A 13,194-nucleotide genomic window follows, 5' to 3' on the forward strand; every position below is an offset into this window, starting at 1 on the left:
TTGTTTCATTTTTGTTTAACCAGGTAAGTTAGTTGAGAACTAGGTCTCATTTTCAACAACAACCTGGCCAGGAGGCAGCACACAAACAAGATGAACAACAAACATAGATTACATGTACAGCAGATCACACAATATTAAAAAACAAATTATGCACTGACTTGTCAAATAGAAAGGCTAAAAACAGGTGTAGTGGTCCTGAAGTATTACTCTGATTTTGTTAAACGGTGAGAGCAATACGGATGAGGTGAGGTTTAGGGATTGTTGCAGAGAGTTCCAGTCAGTGGCGTCATTAGTCATTTGATATTTTTTTAAAACAGACTGGTGAAGCAAAACAGATTTAATCTCATTCTTAAATGTGCTGTATACAACTGTTAGAAACACTGGATGTTGCTTGAGCACCAGCATCTCATAACAAAAGTGTGTTAATGTCTTCATTTTCATTAACAACCAAAACGGCTGTCTACACAAAAACCAACAAAACCGAATCCTGCTACAACCAACAGACCATGCTAATGGTGTAAAAAACCTTGGATGGCTGCAAGCAGTTCTCAGCTACATAAAAACGTTGTCTTCCCTTGGCCTGTCTCTTCAGTCCAAGGATCTGTTTCGTTCACAGAGTAAAGGAAACATAAACAGTACTGAGAGCACAGAAGAGCAGAGGACAGCTGCAAAATAGTTTGGAGTCGAAATAAAATGAGTTCCACATCCATCCATCCATTATTTATACACTGTTTAATCCTCATTAGGGTCATGGAGGGCCTGGAGTCTGTCCCAGCTGACTTAAGGTAAAGACAGGTTACACCCTGGACAGGTCACCAGTCTATCACAGGGTTACATAAAGAGACAAACATGCACACTCACAATCACACCTACAAACATGCAAGAATCACCAATGAACCTCAGCAGGTTTCTGGACTGTGGGAGGAAGCCGGACTACCAGGAGAAAACCCACACATGCACAAGGAGAACATGCAAACTCCATGCAGAAAGATCTCAGGCTGGGACGTGATCAGGGAACCTTCTTGCTGCAAGGCAACAGTGCCAACCACTGAGCCCTGAGTTCCACATAAATTTGGTAATTCTCGTCATAGAATATGTTGTTTTAAAAATTATTTGGTACTTAGGTCACTGGTTTAATACAGTGCTGTGTGGGTGGTCACTCTCAGTCTATAAACAGAGGCAGGGCCAACAGTTTTTAGCCTTTGATGCACAACATGGGTCAAAAGTGACCTACATCCAATGGAAAATGGGGATCTCCTGACCCACACTGTGCATCAAAGGGTTAATGGGAGGAACGTACATGCACTAATGTGCACTAACATGCTACTCTGTCATCCATCGTCCTGCCTGTGACCTGAAAATCAATCGAAGTGTGCCATCTGACGGATGTCTCAATTGCTAAAATGCATTTGGAGGAAAGAGGAGGCTTGCCTGGGGGAGGTATGAGTGAGGAAGCACTAAGTGCATCCTATATGTTTCTAGAAGTCTGATATAAAGCAGGCGTGACACACATCTGGAAAGTACAAACAATGGCAGAATTACATCATGGCGTGTGCACAGAGAACCGAGATGTCCATCTAAACAGGGGTAGCGCTACACATACCTCCTTATGTCTGTTGGTCAACTTTCAAGCAGAGAGAATCTCCAACAATTTTTTGGTAACCTTTATTAGTGTAAAATGTGTTATGTTTCATCTTAAAGTGCAGAGCATTACAATTCAAAATGTACTTGAATGCCTGAAAAATTTAAATAGAGAAAAGCCAGCATAGGCAACATAAATAGATTTTATGTAACAGTTACCTGGGGTAAACTTCTTGTGAGCTGCAAATGAAGCTAATGTAATAAACATTGATCTTTCATGGGTAAGATTACATTTTAGGGAATGTCCAAATGCATCACAAGACATGTTTCTCCTTGTTGAAGAGCCTTCAGTGGAAGCAGTGTCCAGGAATGTTGCCATCATTTTAAATTCCCAGAAACTAATCAGACAAGCTACATATTAACACAGAGATGAAGGCAGTCAAACACAAACACAGATACGCCTTTATGACACCTCAGTAATTCCTCTGAGACACCTGGAGATTAATGTGACAAGCAGCAGTCACTGAATGTGTGATAGACATCTTGTAATGAATTCATCGCTACTAAAACCATTAGAAGCAGTTATTTGTTTCATTTTCTTTAAAGCGCTCATCAACATTATTATGTTTGATGATTACGTGATTACAAACTGCCATATTATAAAACAGTTCTGGAATCAAGATAAGTTTAGCACTGGGCTTCTGGTAGGCAGCTGTGGCGCCTGTGCAACGAGACAATACTTTGATATTGGAGGATCATACTCATTACATCTGCTAAATGACTGTATTATGTTGCTGTTAAATTTAAAGCAGTTGATATTTCGCTGTGAATTATGAGGGAAGTGGCCACGATCACCCCAAAGGGTTGTCCTGAACCCTTTGTGTTTCCTGTGGAAAACAACCGAAAGATTTACAAGAACTGCACGAACTAGCCCAATAAGCCTGTCCACTGGAGACTCACCCTAAATTGGTAGTGGGGCTTTAGGTTGAACAAATCAGTTCCCAGCACAGCTTTAAAATCTTTTTCAGGCTTCGATGTGCCTTCAGGGATGTTCTGCTAATTGTTTCTGTGTCCTGCTTGGTCCTCGGTCTTCAGTGTTTATTATAAACGCCCTGGTGAGCAGAGATAAGAGATATCCCAATAACCAACATGGCTATAATGGCATTGCGGTGTTGGACTCCATTAAACCAGAGACTTGAGGTGTAATGTCTGATTAACCAGTTGAATAGCCTCAAGACTGGGCAGGAGCTGAGATGAGTAGAACCCAAATGACCTTTGTGTTGCCGGCCCTTTCAGCTTTTGTCAAAAATAAGAGCCAGTTAGTTGTCGTGACAAACAGCTCCCCACTAAGGGCCTGCAGTAAAATTGATTTTCCCCCTCTCTTACACTTTTAGCACCGCATATCTCTCTGTCTTTTGGCAAAGGGTAAAGTCAAGGGCTGTTTCACTCATTTGGTAGAGAGAAAACAGATGGAACAGGATAAGAAGTTAAGCTCAAACCAAATGTAAGCTATATCCTTAGTCTAATGTAATGTAAACTACACTGGATTACCTTCAAAAAATATTTACCTGTTTATGAGAGATTAGAAGGACACAGGCAGCTTTTGATACCCTGAATGTTTCAGTAAAACTGCCATCTGACATTCACATCCCAACATCTTTTAATCTGCGGACTTAAAACATTTGATCAATTCAGGTTGTTTGATTCAAATACTTTACAACATCCATCATCTATTCTGTGCCAGTAGCAGCACTAACAGGTGGTATAACAGGAAAAACCTTTAATTCTGCCATTATTCTGTTTTACAGTCACACTGGAGTCTGTGATTGTATTGGTAAGAGCACTACAACCCGATTAGGGAGAGCTGCATCATGTTGCTGGCTCTTATCCTCATCGTTTGCATTTACATAAGCCTTGCTGTGTACAGTGTTTCCCCTCCTATATGACCGACGAGGCGGGCCGCCTCGCTGCTATAGGCCACCGCCTCATTACAATTTTTCTGACATTGCCGCCTCACTGGTCCGCACCAAAAAAAAAAAAAGTAATGCTAAATATTAGAAAGCATTGACACATAACTCCAGTATATTCGCCGCTGAAATCAACAAGCCAGAATGGCAGCCTTTTCTCGCCGTGGCTGAAGACAGCAAGGCACATCCCCATTGCGGACAAGAAGCGGCAGCGCTCCATGGTTTCGTTTTTCGGGGCTAAAAGCAGGTGTGTATCACAGACATATGTCAAATTAAGTATCAAAACTATCGCATGTCATCAAAATAAAGTGAGCAACGCAGTGTAGGCATCAATCTCGCTTCCTTTACTGAGTTTGCTTACTGTTTTGTTGTCTGCGGCGATACGAATTGACAGTGACTGCAAAAATGGCTCCCGTTAAAACAGGATGAACATCTTTCATTTGGTGTTTTAATGATGGTGGTAGTGAGTATGCTGGTCAAAAATCTCCCACAGGAGTTCAATTAGGCTGAGGTCTGATGACTGTAAAAGTCATAGCATATGATTCACATTATTTTCATCAAACCATTCAGTGACCCCCCATGCCCTATTGATGAAGGTAGGATTTAACGATTTGGAGAAAATATCTTATTGTGATTTTTCTGGCAGCTATTGCAATTTCATTTGTGATATAATTTTTTGTAGGTCAAGCTTCAGCTAAATGTTCATAATGTAATAGATTTAAACATGTGACATAAGAAGAAAAAAAGAAAAAAAAGGGAAAAAAGGAAAAAAATAAATAAAAAATAAAATAAAATAAAACATGTGACATAGCATTATCACATGAGAAGCTTGACTGTGACGCAAAGCCAGACAGCGTGAATTTGTTAAACTATTGCCATGACAGTTTGAACCCAGGTCAGATGTGCTGCAAAATAATGTCAGATGAACCACAGTGAACCATGTAGCACACATTGATCAGTGGGTAAGCGTTAAAAGCCCTTTACGGTGTCAATAACTCCAGATTAAATAACACTGAAATACAGCAATAATTTTATTACTTAACAGCCACACTTTATAAATCCTTAACTGCAGCCTTTTACATTTAGTAATTATGTTGTTTAGAAATGTGATTTAACATCCTGAAGAGAGCCATCACATAAGTTCACCATTAGATCTTGTATAGCAAAAATTTTTTTTGTTTTTGTAGGCCACGTCTTTGCGTTGTGTGAATTTTCTTTCTTTGAAATTAGATTAATAACTGTCTCATTCACAATACCGATTTGAAATGAAAGCTTTTTTCCCAAACCACCATACTGAGATAACTTGATTGAGCGATCAGGAGTGAGTCCGAGTGACGCAGCCAGAGCAGGAACTGTTCACTGCTTAAACATTCTACCTCACAAGAACAGTGGCAGAAATGTTCCTTCAGGCTACACAGCTTAGCCAAGCGCCAGGGAAAGTACCGAGAAGAATTAAAGTTAACTGCATCATATGAGTCAAAGACAAAAACTAAAATTAATTCACAGCTGGAATCTGATTGGAAAGAAGAGCCAATTTCCTGCTGCATCTGCTGAAAGGCGACTCAGATTGGAGGACAATTAAGTGACACTAGTTACGTGTAACATTCACAGCTGTGTAACCTGTGGTAGCAGTAACCTAACTATATACTTCACTAAATACTGTAATTATAACATTTGCTAAGCACCAAGAAAGAGAACTGTGACCTGCTCTCACTGAAGCAGTCACAATGATCCCACAATGCATTCCGAGATTAGCTACACTACAAATATAGCAACCAGCTTCTGCAATGACAGCATTTATTTCAGTCCGGAGACACATTAATTTTTCACTAAGATCTTATATTGATGATGAGAGTCGAACATCCCAAAGATTCTCAGTGGGGCTGAGGTCTGGACTCTGTGGAGGTCAATCCATGGGTGAAAATGAAGTCTCATGCTCCCTGATCCACTCATTCTCAATGTGAGCCCCATGAATCCTGGCATCGTCATCTTGGAACATCAGGGAAGAAAAACTCCATTGATGTAAAGACCTGGTCATTCAGTATATTCATGTAGTCAGCTGACCTCATTCTTTGGGAACATAATGTTACTGAACCTGACCAACCCCAGATCATAACCCTAACCCCCACAGGCTGGTAGGCACTAGAAATTCCTCATTTTAGATTTCGACCTCCCACCTCACCAATCCACCCAAAGTTATCTCCTGAAATAAACTCGCAAATAAAAGCACGCAAAAGGTGTGCACACATCGATCATTTATAAATCCTGGTGTATGTGCGGGAAAAGGTGTAATGATGGTTCCTGTGCAGAAGCTTGGGCACAAATAAAGTATATATTCAAAATGTTTTAAAACCTTTTTAAAACAGCTCAACAGTTATCTACAGTATCTATTTAGACCTGCAACTTTCAGAATTGTAGATAAAAAAGGTGAGAAAAGTTGAATTGAAATAAATATCAGGTACAGACCTCAGAGGAAAGTTACACGACTTTGCAGATTACAGTCTTTAGCTACATTACATGTGCTACACATAGGCTACAACAAAACACCTGCAGTAAAATCAGTGTCTGTAGGTTGCTTTATAGCTTAGTGATGCAGCAAGCAAACAAGACGGCACCCTTCAATCTGTTTGTTTGAAAAAGAGGCCCAGGGGAGATGGGAAGATAAGGTGGAAAGACTGGTGATCAGAGCCTCACCTACTGCACGAAAGGTTTGTGCAAATTATTTATACCTTGCCTGGAACACAGTTTTCTTACTTTTTGACCTGACCCTAAAGTTCCTTGACCCTGCCTGGTTCTGGTTGCCTGACAGACCTGTGAGCTGCAGGTTGACCTCTGCATCTCTACTGCTCCAGCTGCAGGTATTCTCCAGTGCAAACAGTCTGCTGTGGAGATAGGTCCAGCTATGTGAGACTACACAATTCAAACTTGTCTCAGAGAAAACTCTGGCATCCCATGGACAACAAATCTTCATGTGGGGATAGTTTTCTCTGATAATCAGCAGCCGTATCAATCAATAGCCAATTATTCAATAACAGAAAATGGACATCATGTTCTGTCTTGATGTTTTTGTTTTAATTTGGGATATAAACCATTCCAATGGCAGATGTAAAATGTTAAAAGACAAATGATGCTTCCTTAATATAGAAGATTAGCCACTGGACCATGATGGCATTAGTTGTCACAGGAGGCTTTCTCATAGTGGCCCTTTACAAGCTCAACTCCCCCCAAAGCTCTTTGCTTGCAAACACTGGAACCAAGTGACCATGAATGAAGGTTGCTACAATATAAAACTTAAGCGGCTCCACCTGAAAGGGGAACCAGCAACTACAGCTAAGGTACTATACATTTTCTGACTTGCAAGTCCTTCATCATCTGCCTTATAAGTAAATATATTTTGAATCGTTTAAGAAATTAAATCGATTATTAATTGATAATTAACATCCCTATTGTTATGTAAATCACTTCAGCGTGAGTAACTAAATGCATATAGATGAACTGGTTGACACTGAACTCGTTATTATTGTCAAAAGGCGACTACAGTTTGCAGGAATGAATATTCCAAACAATCTTCTTCATGCCTTCAGACCTAACGCTCTGCTGTCCCATGACACCAGAAAACATCACTGTACTGTTGCTGAGAAAGCAAATCATCCTCATTCAAAAGTGGCAGCTGTAGTCCAAAGAGTAGAAAAAAAAATCCAGACTGTCATGCACACAGCCCACTACACAACAGAGGAGATACCATTCACTCTGTTTCCTGGATTTCATAGAGTGGCGAGAAACTCCCCAAGTGCTAAAATTGACCCTTTGATGCACAACATGGGTCAAAAGTGACCCAAATCCAATGGAAAATGGGTATCTCCTGGCCCACGAAATACATCAAAGGGTTAAGACAAAGCTGGTGGTGAGTATGTCACACTAAAGCTTAGCGACTAGGCCAAAATGAACACAATGCCAGAGCCAAAACAGTAGTTTTCACTTGCAGTACTTGAAAAGTGAGTGAATTTGTTCTGAGCAGCTTCATTAGTAATATATATGATGTGAAGCGGAAAAAGCTTCAACAGAAGTAGAGGAAAGCCAAGCATCTCTCGAGCCTCATATGCCTCATATCAGCTCCCTCATGACAATTGATGAGTCAACTGATGGTTGCACCACAGAAAAAGAAGCTGTCTATTCAGGCTTCAGACTATGACCAAAAAGGTCACAGAGTTAGAAGCAGACACAGATCACCTATCTGCAGGTGCAAGGCTGCAAAATGAAACAATTACTTATCACCACAATGAGTTAAGCTGCTAGCCAAAAACAATCAAATGAGTTCCTTACATTTAAAAATGGATAAAATCACTCAGTTTCATCTTGGACTAATCAGAGATGAAAACACTTTATCTCACTCTTTTCAAACAAATTTTACTCACATAACTGTCTGAGCACACCACAGCCACCTAGCAGCGTCTACCACAGCCTGCACGGTGAGGCACTTAGGGAACATTGGTAAATACAGTGTCTATCAATGAGCAAATATTCATCTAGGGAGGTGTTTCGCCTGTGACCAGGTGAAAGGTGCGACCAACTAATAATAATGGTAGCACCAGTGCGACTAGCGAAAAAGCTAGTATGGCGCCCTGTGTCTATGTGTGTTTCATGACAGATGAGGGAAAGGGGAATGCTTGTTTCTCCATTCAGGATGTTAAACAAGGGAATGTTTCAGCGATGTCTCGATCAAGGGTCCTTGTTTTGTTTTGCAACCGAACGTAAAATGCAGAATTAGTTAGATTATGCAAGATTGACCCTGTAATTTAATGCTGCTGAAATAGTATAACTCTGTCATCTTGTTTCATCCAAACTGATGCCATCTTCTTTCACTTAGAGGAGAGGCTGAGGGACTTTCTAAGAGACATACCAGTCAGTAATGTCAAAGCTTTTGATCCCTCATGCTGGCAAATGGGAGAGGTCAGCCTCCAATGCCAGTGCTAAATTCAGGAAGACTGATCAGGAGGATCTAAGGTCACTGACTAGGCACTTCAGTGTCCTCCTGAATAGGGAGGGCATAAACACAAAGAATGTCATATCGGACTTTCACAACCATAAGGTCTCTACCCAGGGGAGAACAGCTGTTCCAATGAGAGACATGTTCTTTAATATTCTGAAGTCAAATATGTGTACCACTGGAAAAATATGATACTTTGTTTTGAATTATGTGTAACGGCTCCACTGAAGAGGGCAGAGGTAACAGTGCGGCAAATTCAGTATTAAACTGTGAGCAAGCAAACGAAAGTTGAAGTCATAACCAGTGCAAGCAAATTTATTTTAAAAGAAGCCTCTTTCTCAAACAATATAAATCATTAATTGTAAGGTTTGAAAGACTCGGATGTGCAGGAGCCAAACTTAATATTATTAGCTAAATACTACCAAGACCTTTCTGGTTCTAGAAAATCAACACAATAGCAATAAAAAGGAAAACTGTTGCTCTGTTTGAATACTTACAGTAGCTAGGATAAACTGAGCATTTCACTAAAGTCCTTATACATTCAATCTGACATGTCGTGAACTTTTGACAGTTACCGGTTTCATGACACTGTCCTGCAGCTAGAAGATCCCCGGTGTGCGTCCCGGCCTTGGCCTGGGATCTTTCTGCATGAAGTTTGCATGTTCTCCCTGTGCATGTGCTGTGGATTTTCTCCAGGGTTTTACTCCAGCTTCCTCCCACAGTCCAAGAACATGCTGAGGTTAATTGGCGATTCTAAATCATCGAAGGTGTGAATGTGAGTGTGCTTGTTTGTCTCTATGTGTAGCCCTTTGATAGACTGATGACCTGCCCAGGATGTCCCCTGCCTTCACCCTAAATCAGCTGGGATAGATTCCAGCCCCACATGACCCTAATGAGGATTAAGCGGTGTATAGATAATGGATGGATGGATGGAAATGCTGTCAGCACCAAAGGTTTTCTGCTACAACCAAGCCTAACAAAACAACAATGTGATCGAACACTTTGTGTCTGCCACACATACTGCACCATCTTCCCAAAATAGAATCTTTTCATATTATACATTTTCATCATTTCAGAGAGATGTGAAAGGTTCAGGAGTTTTGTGACACTCCTGGAAGTGTGCTTGGTCCTGCCAGTCAGTGTGAGACAGAGTTCCCAGTAATAAATATTCTGCCCAGCTTCAGAGGCTTCTTTTTCTCTCTGTGAAGGGCCCACACTAGCAAGACTTTGATGCTGGATTGGCTGTAGAGAGGTGGTGGGCCTGCAGCCAAAGATGGCGTTGTCCCGGATTTAACGCCATGGGAGTCGAAGCACTGAGCTAGAGACACAGAGGAAGTTGATGAATAGCATTCCAGATGTGGCCCTGCAGCAGCTGGATGCATTCAATGACAGTTGCAGATGCCCTAAAGGTTTCACCCACAGGATGTTTGTGCATTTATACTGGCTACTGTGCCTACAGCTCCTATATGTAGGTTTACTTGAACATTGGTGATAATCACTCTGTACTGCCTGTTGTTATCTAAATGAATGTGGGAATGATTTGTTAAGATGACAATGTTACACACTGCATGGCAGTGTTGTATAAACTGGACCTGCTCAGCATTTAAATGAATGGAACAGAACATTGCTTATTTGTATCACGCAAAGCAGCTGTGTGCAAGCAGCTGCATTTGATATGGTCCTCCAGTCACTCATTTGGGTTTTTCCTTGATTTTGTCACTCGTCTGTACATCATTGCATGATGAGGGATATTTTTTATTACCTTATATTGCCAATTTATCATAGTTTGTCAAATAACAGCTTCAAACTTCAACCATCTTAAAATATGTTTCATCTGGAGCTACCACGATCAGTCAATATAATTAATGACACCGAAAATGTGTTGACATCAATATTTTTAACTGAGGCATGTTTTTTTTATTATAACAAATGTTTTTCTTTAGCATCACTACATAATTGTTGCATCATGATGTCAGCTGTTTCTGGCTGCAGTCTGAAATAGTGGCAGCAGCAAAGTTTGACTCAGTTCAGTGTGAAAGAGCAGAAGAAGAAGAAATAACCTTTCATTATTTAAACATTACAGCTCCGTGAAATTATTTTCTCCCACACATAGCAGCTTATTAGGGAGTTGGGATCAGAGTGCAGGGTCAGCCATGAGGTGTCTCTGCAGCAGACTAAGAACCTTTTATGGGTTAAGAGCCCTTTCTACTTAGGCAGAACAATGTTTCACACTCACACACCACAATGGCAGAGCTGCCATTGAGAGCAACTTCAGGTTCTTGCGCAATGCACAAGCATCTGAAGAGAAAACACAAAGAGCTATTCAGCACGAAGGGATATTACACCTGTGTGCTTCTCTCCTGGTCTCTGTGCTCACATATAGTGGGTTTTAAGACATCCTAATTCCCAATTAAATTGTTCTCATGTACATATTTTTCAGCTGATGCTGTCTGACATTCCCAAGGGTATAAAAAGTGACTGAAATGTGGCTCGTTAGGGGTACACATTAATAGGAGTAGCTTTCAAGATGCTGGTCTGTACCTTTGGAGTACTGACATTATGACCTTGATCCATCAACCTCTGTGAATTCTGCTGCATTTTCCCATATTTTACATTTACATTCAAAGCTGCTGCCAAAGTCAGAACAGTCACACAACAGGGAAAAAGAAGTTGCTTTAGCTGCTCAGTGATTGTAAAATATTCACTGTGTCAGTAATAATAAGCTTTTGTTTTGGAATTTCGAGTGTAACTCTACAGTTTTGCACCATAATATCTAAAACTGTGTTTACATTTTGTACTGTGCTGCATTATACAGTAACCCTCAGTTTGTCGAAGTAAAATGAATTTAAATGAAATGGTCTTTTTTGTTTTAATCAACTAGTCAGTAAAATTGTCAGAATAATTAAGAGAACAACAGTTGGTGGCGGTCATCGTAGTCATCTGTCCAGAACTCTTGTAGCATGTTCACATCTTTCCCATTAAGAGAACAAGGATAGAGCTACATAAAGACGCATTTGGCAATGCACCAGACACATCTGGAACATCTGTGTTATCAGAATACTCTTGCTGGTGTTACATCCATTTACAGTGTGTGCCCAACAAACTGGACAAATTATCTTTAAAAAAGTACAAGTAGTGAAGCGCTGTCTCTCTGATACTGATTGTTCCTGAGGCCCAGGTGGGATAGTGTTTGTCTGACTCCTGCCAACCTCGCCAGACTGAAGCAATTGTAATATCTGGCAGGCAGCCCTGTGACCGGTGGCCCGGCCAGCACTGTGAAGATAAAGCACACTGTAAATGAGTGCAGACAGCACAGGGGATTCCACAGTTAATTGATTAATAAAGTCCACTACCACCTGAAACCGTCCACAATAAATTTTCTCACGGGCTTTCTGACGTCCACTGTGGACCTTCATCTCAGTAATATTCAACAATAATGGATTTAAATTTCCAATTCCTACTCTGAATCAGAAATATCCAATTTGTAGATTTGTTGTGTGCTGTGTTAACATTTGATCAAAACCTTGTCTTTGTGTTTATGACCACTTATCAGAACCACCATGTTGGTCATGAGAAATTTTGAAGAATGAAACTCTGGGCTGCCTTTGTAGGCTTCAAAATCAAAGCAGACTGGGGCTGCAAATAACCGTTATTTCTACTGTTGATTAATCTGTTGATTACTTCCTCAATTAATCTTTTCATTGTTTGGTCAATAAAATGTCAGAAAATGGTTTAAAAAAAAAAAAAGCTCAAACTAACATGTTCAGATGACTCTTGTTGTCCACAACCCAAAGATATTTAAATTTTAAGTGTTGGTATCAGAAAACTGACATTTTTTTTTTCTTTTAAAAAAATGGTTATCAAAACAGTTGCCAATTAATTGACTAGTTGACAACTAATTGATTGTCCTTGCAGCTCTATCTTCAGACCACATGAAACAAAGTCAAACAGTGGTAGGGAACTCAAAGTCCTCTTTGGTTGGCCAGTCATTAATCTTCTGGAAAGGTTTAAATTAAGCAATAAGAAGATAATGCTGTTTTCTATCCTTGTAAACAGGTCGCATTTTAAGTTTATGCATTTAAAGACACTTCCTCACCAAAAGGATCCAACCTAATCTCAACATAATCACAACTGCAGAGGCATTACAATCCCAAATTCACCATGATTCACTTCTAGACTTCTCTTCTTAAAAATAAAAATGTGCAGCATGTACCACACATATATTTTCTAGCAGATGCCTTGAAATTGCTTATGTGACTGAGTGTATCATCCTTGGAACACCATCTTTGTATTCTGCAGGTATATGTGCTCAGTACAGCCTGTTTCTGGACACTGTACAGGTCAAGTGCTCAATAAGCCACCGACTGAGATTGGAAGGTGATAGGAAAAACCATGGTGTGTTGCTATAAATAATCGCCTCGCACCTCCTGTTCCACAGTTCCTCTCCAGCTGAGGGCCACTCTGTACCACCCAAGCTCTTGCTAAAAGGTTCCCAATTACTTTTTGTCACTAGCCGTGGGCCACTTCATTTTTAAGTCTGCTGATCTTTTCCTTTTGTCCTTGACTTCTGTGCCCTCTTTGACGGATCGTTTTGTCTTATTCAGAGAGAGGCCTGTTTATGTAGACTTTTTTTGTACTCGTGTCTGTTCATTTTGTCAC

Source organism: Acanthochromis polyacanthus, chromosome 9, assembly GCF_021347895.1.
Source record: "Acanthochromis polyacanthus isolate Apoly-LR-REF ecotype Palm Island chromosome 9, KAUST_Apoly_ChrSc, whole genome shotgun sequence".
NCBI lineage: Eukaryota > Metazoa > Chordata > Actinopteri > Pomacentridae > Acanthochromis > Acanthochromis polyacanthus.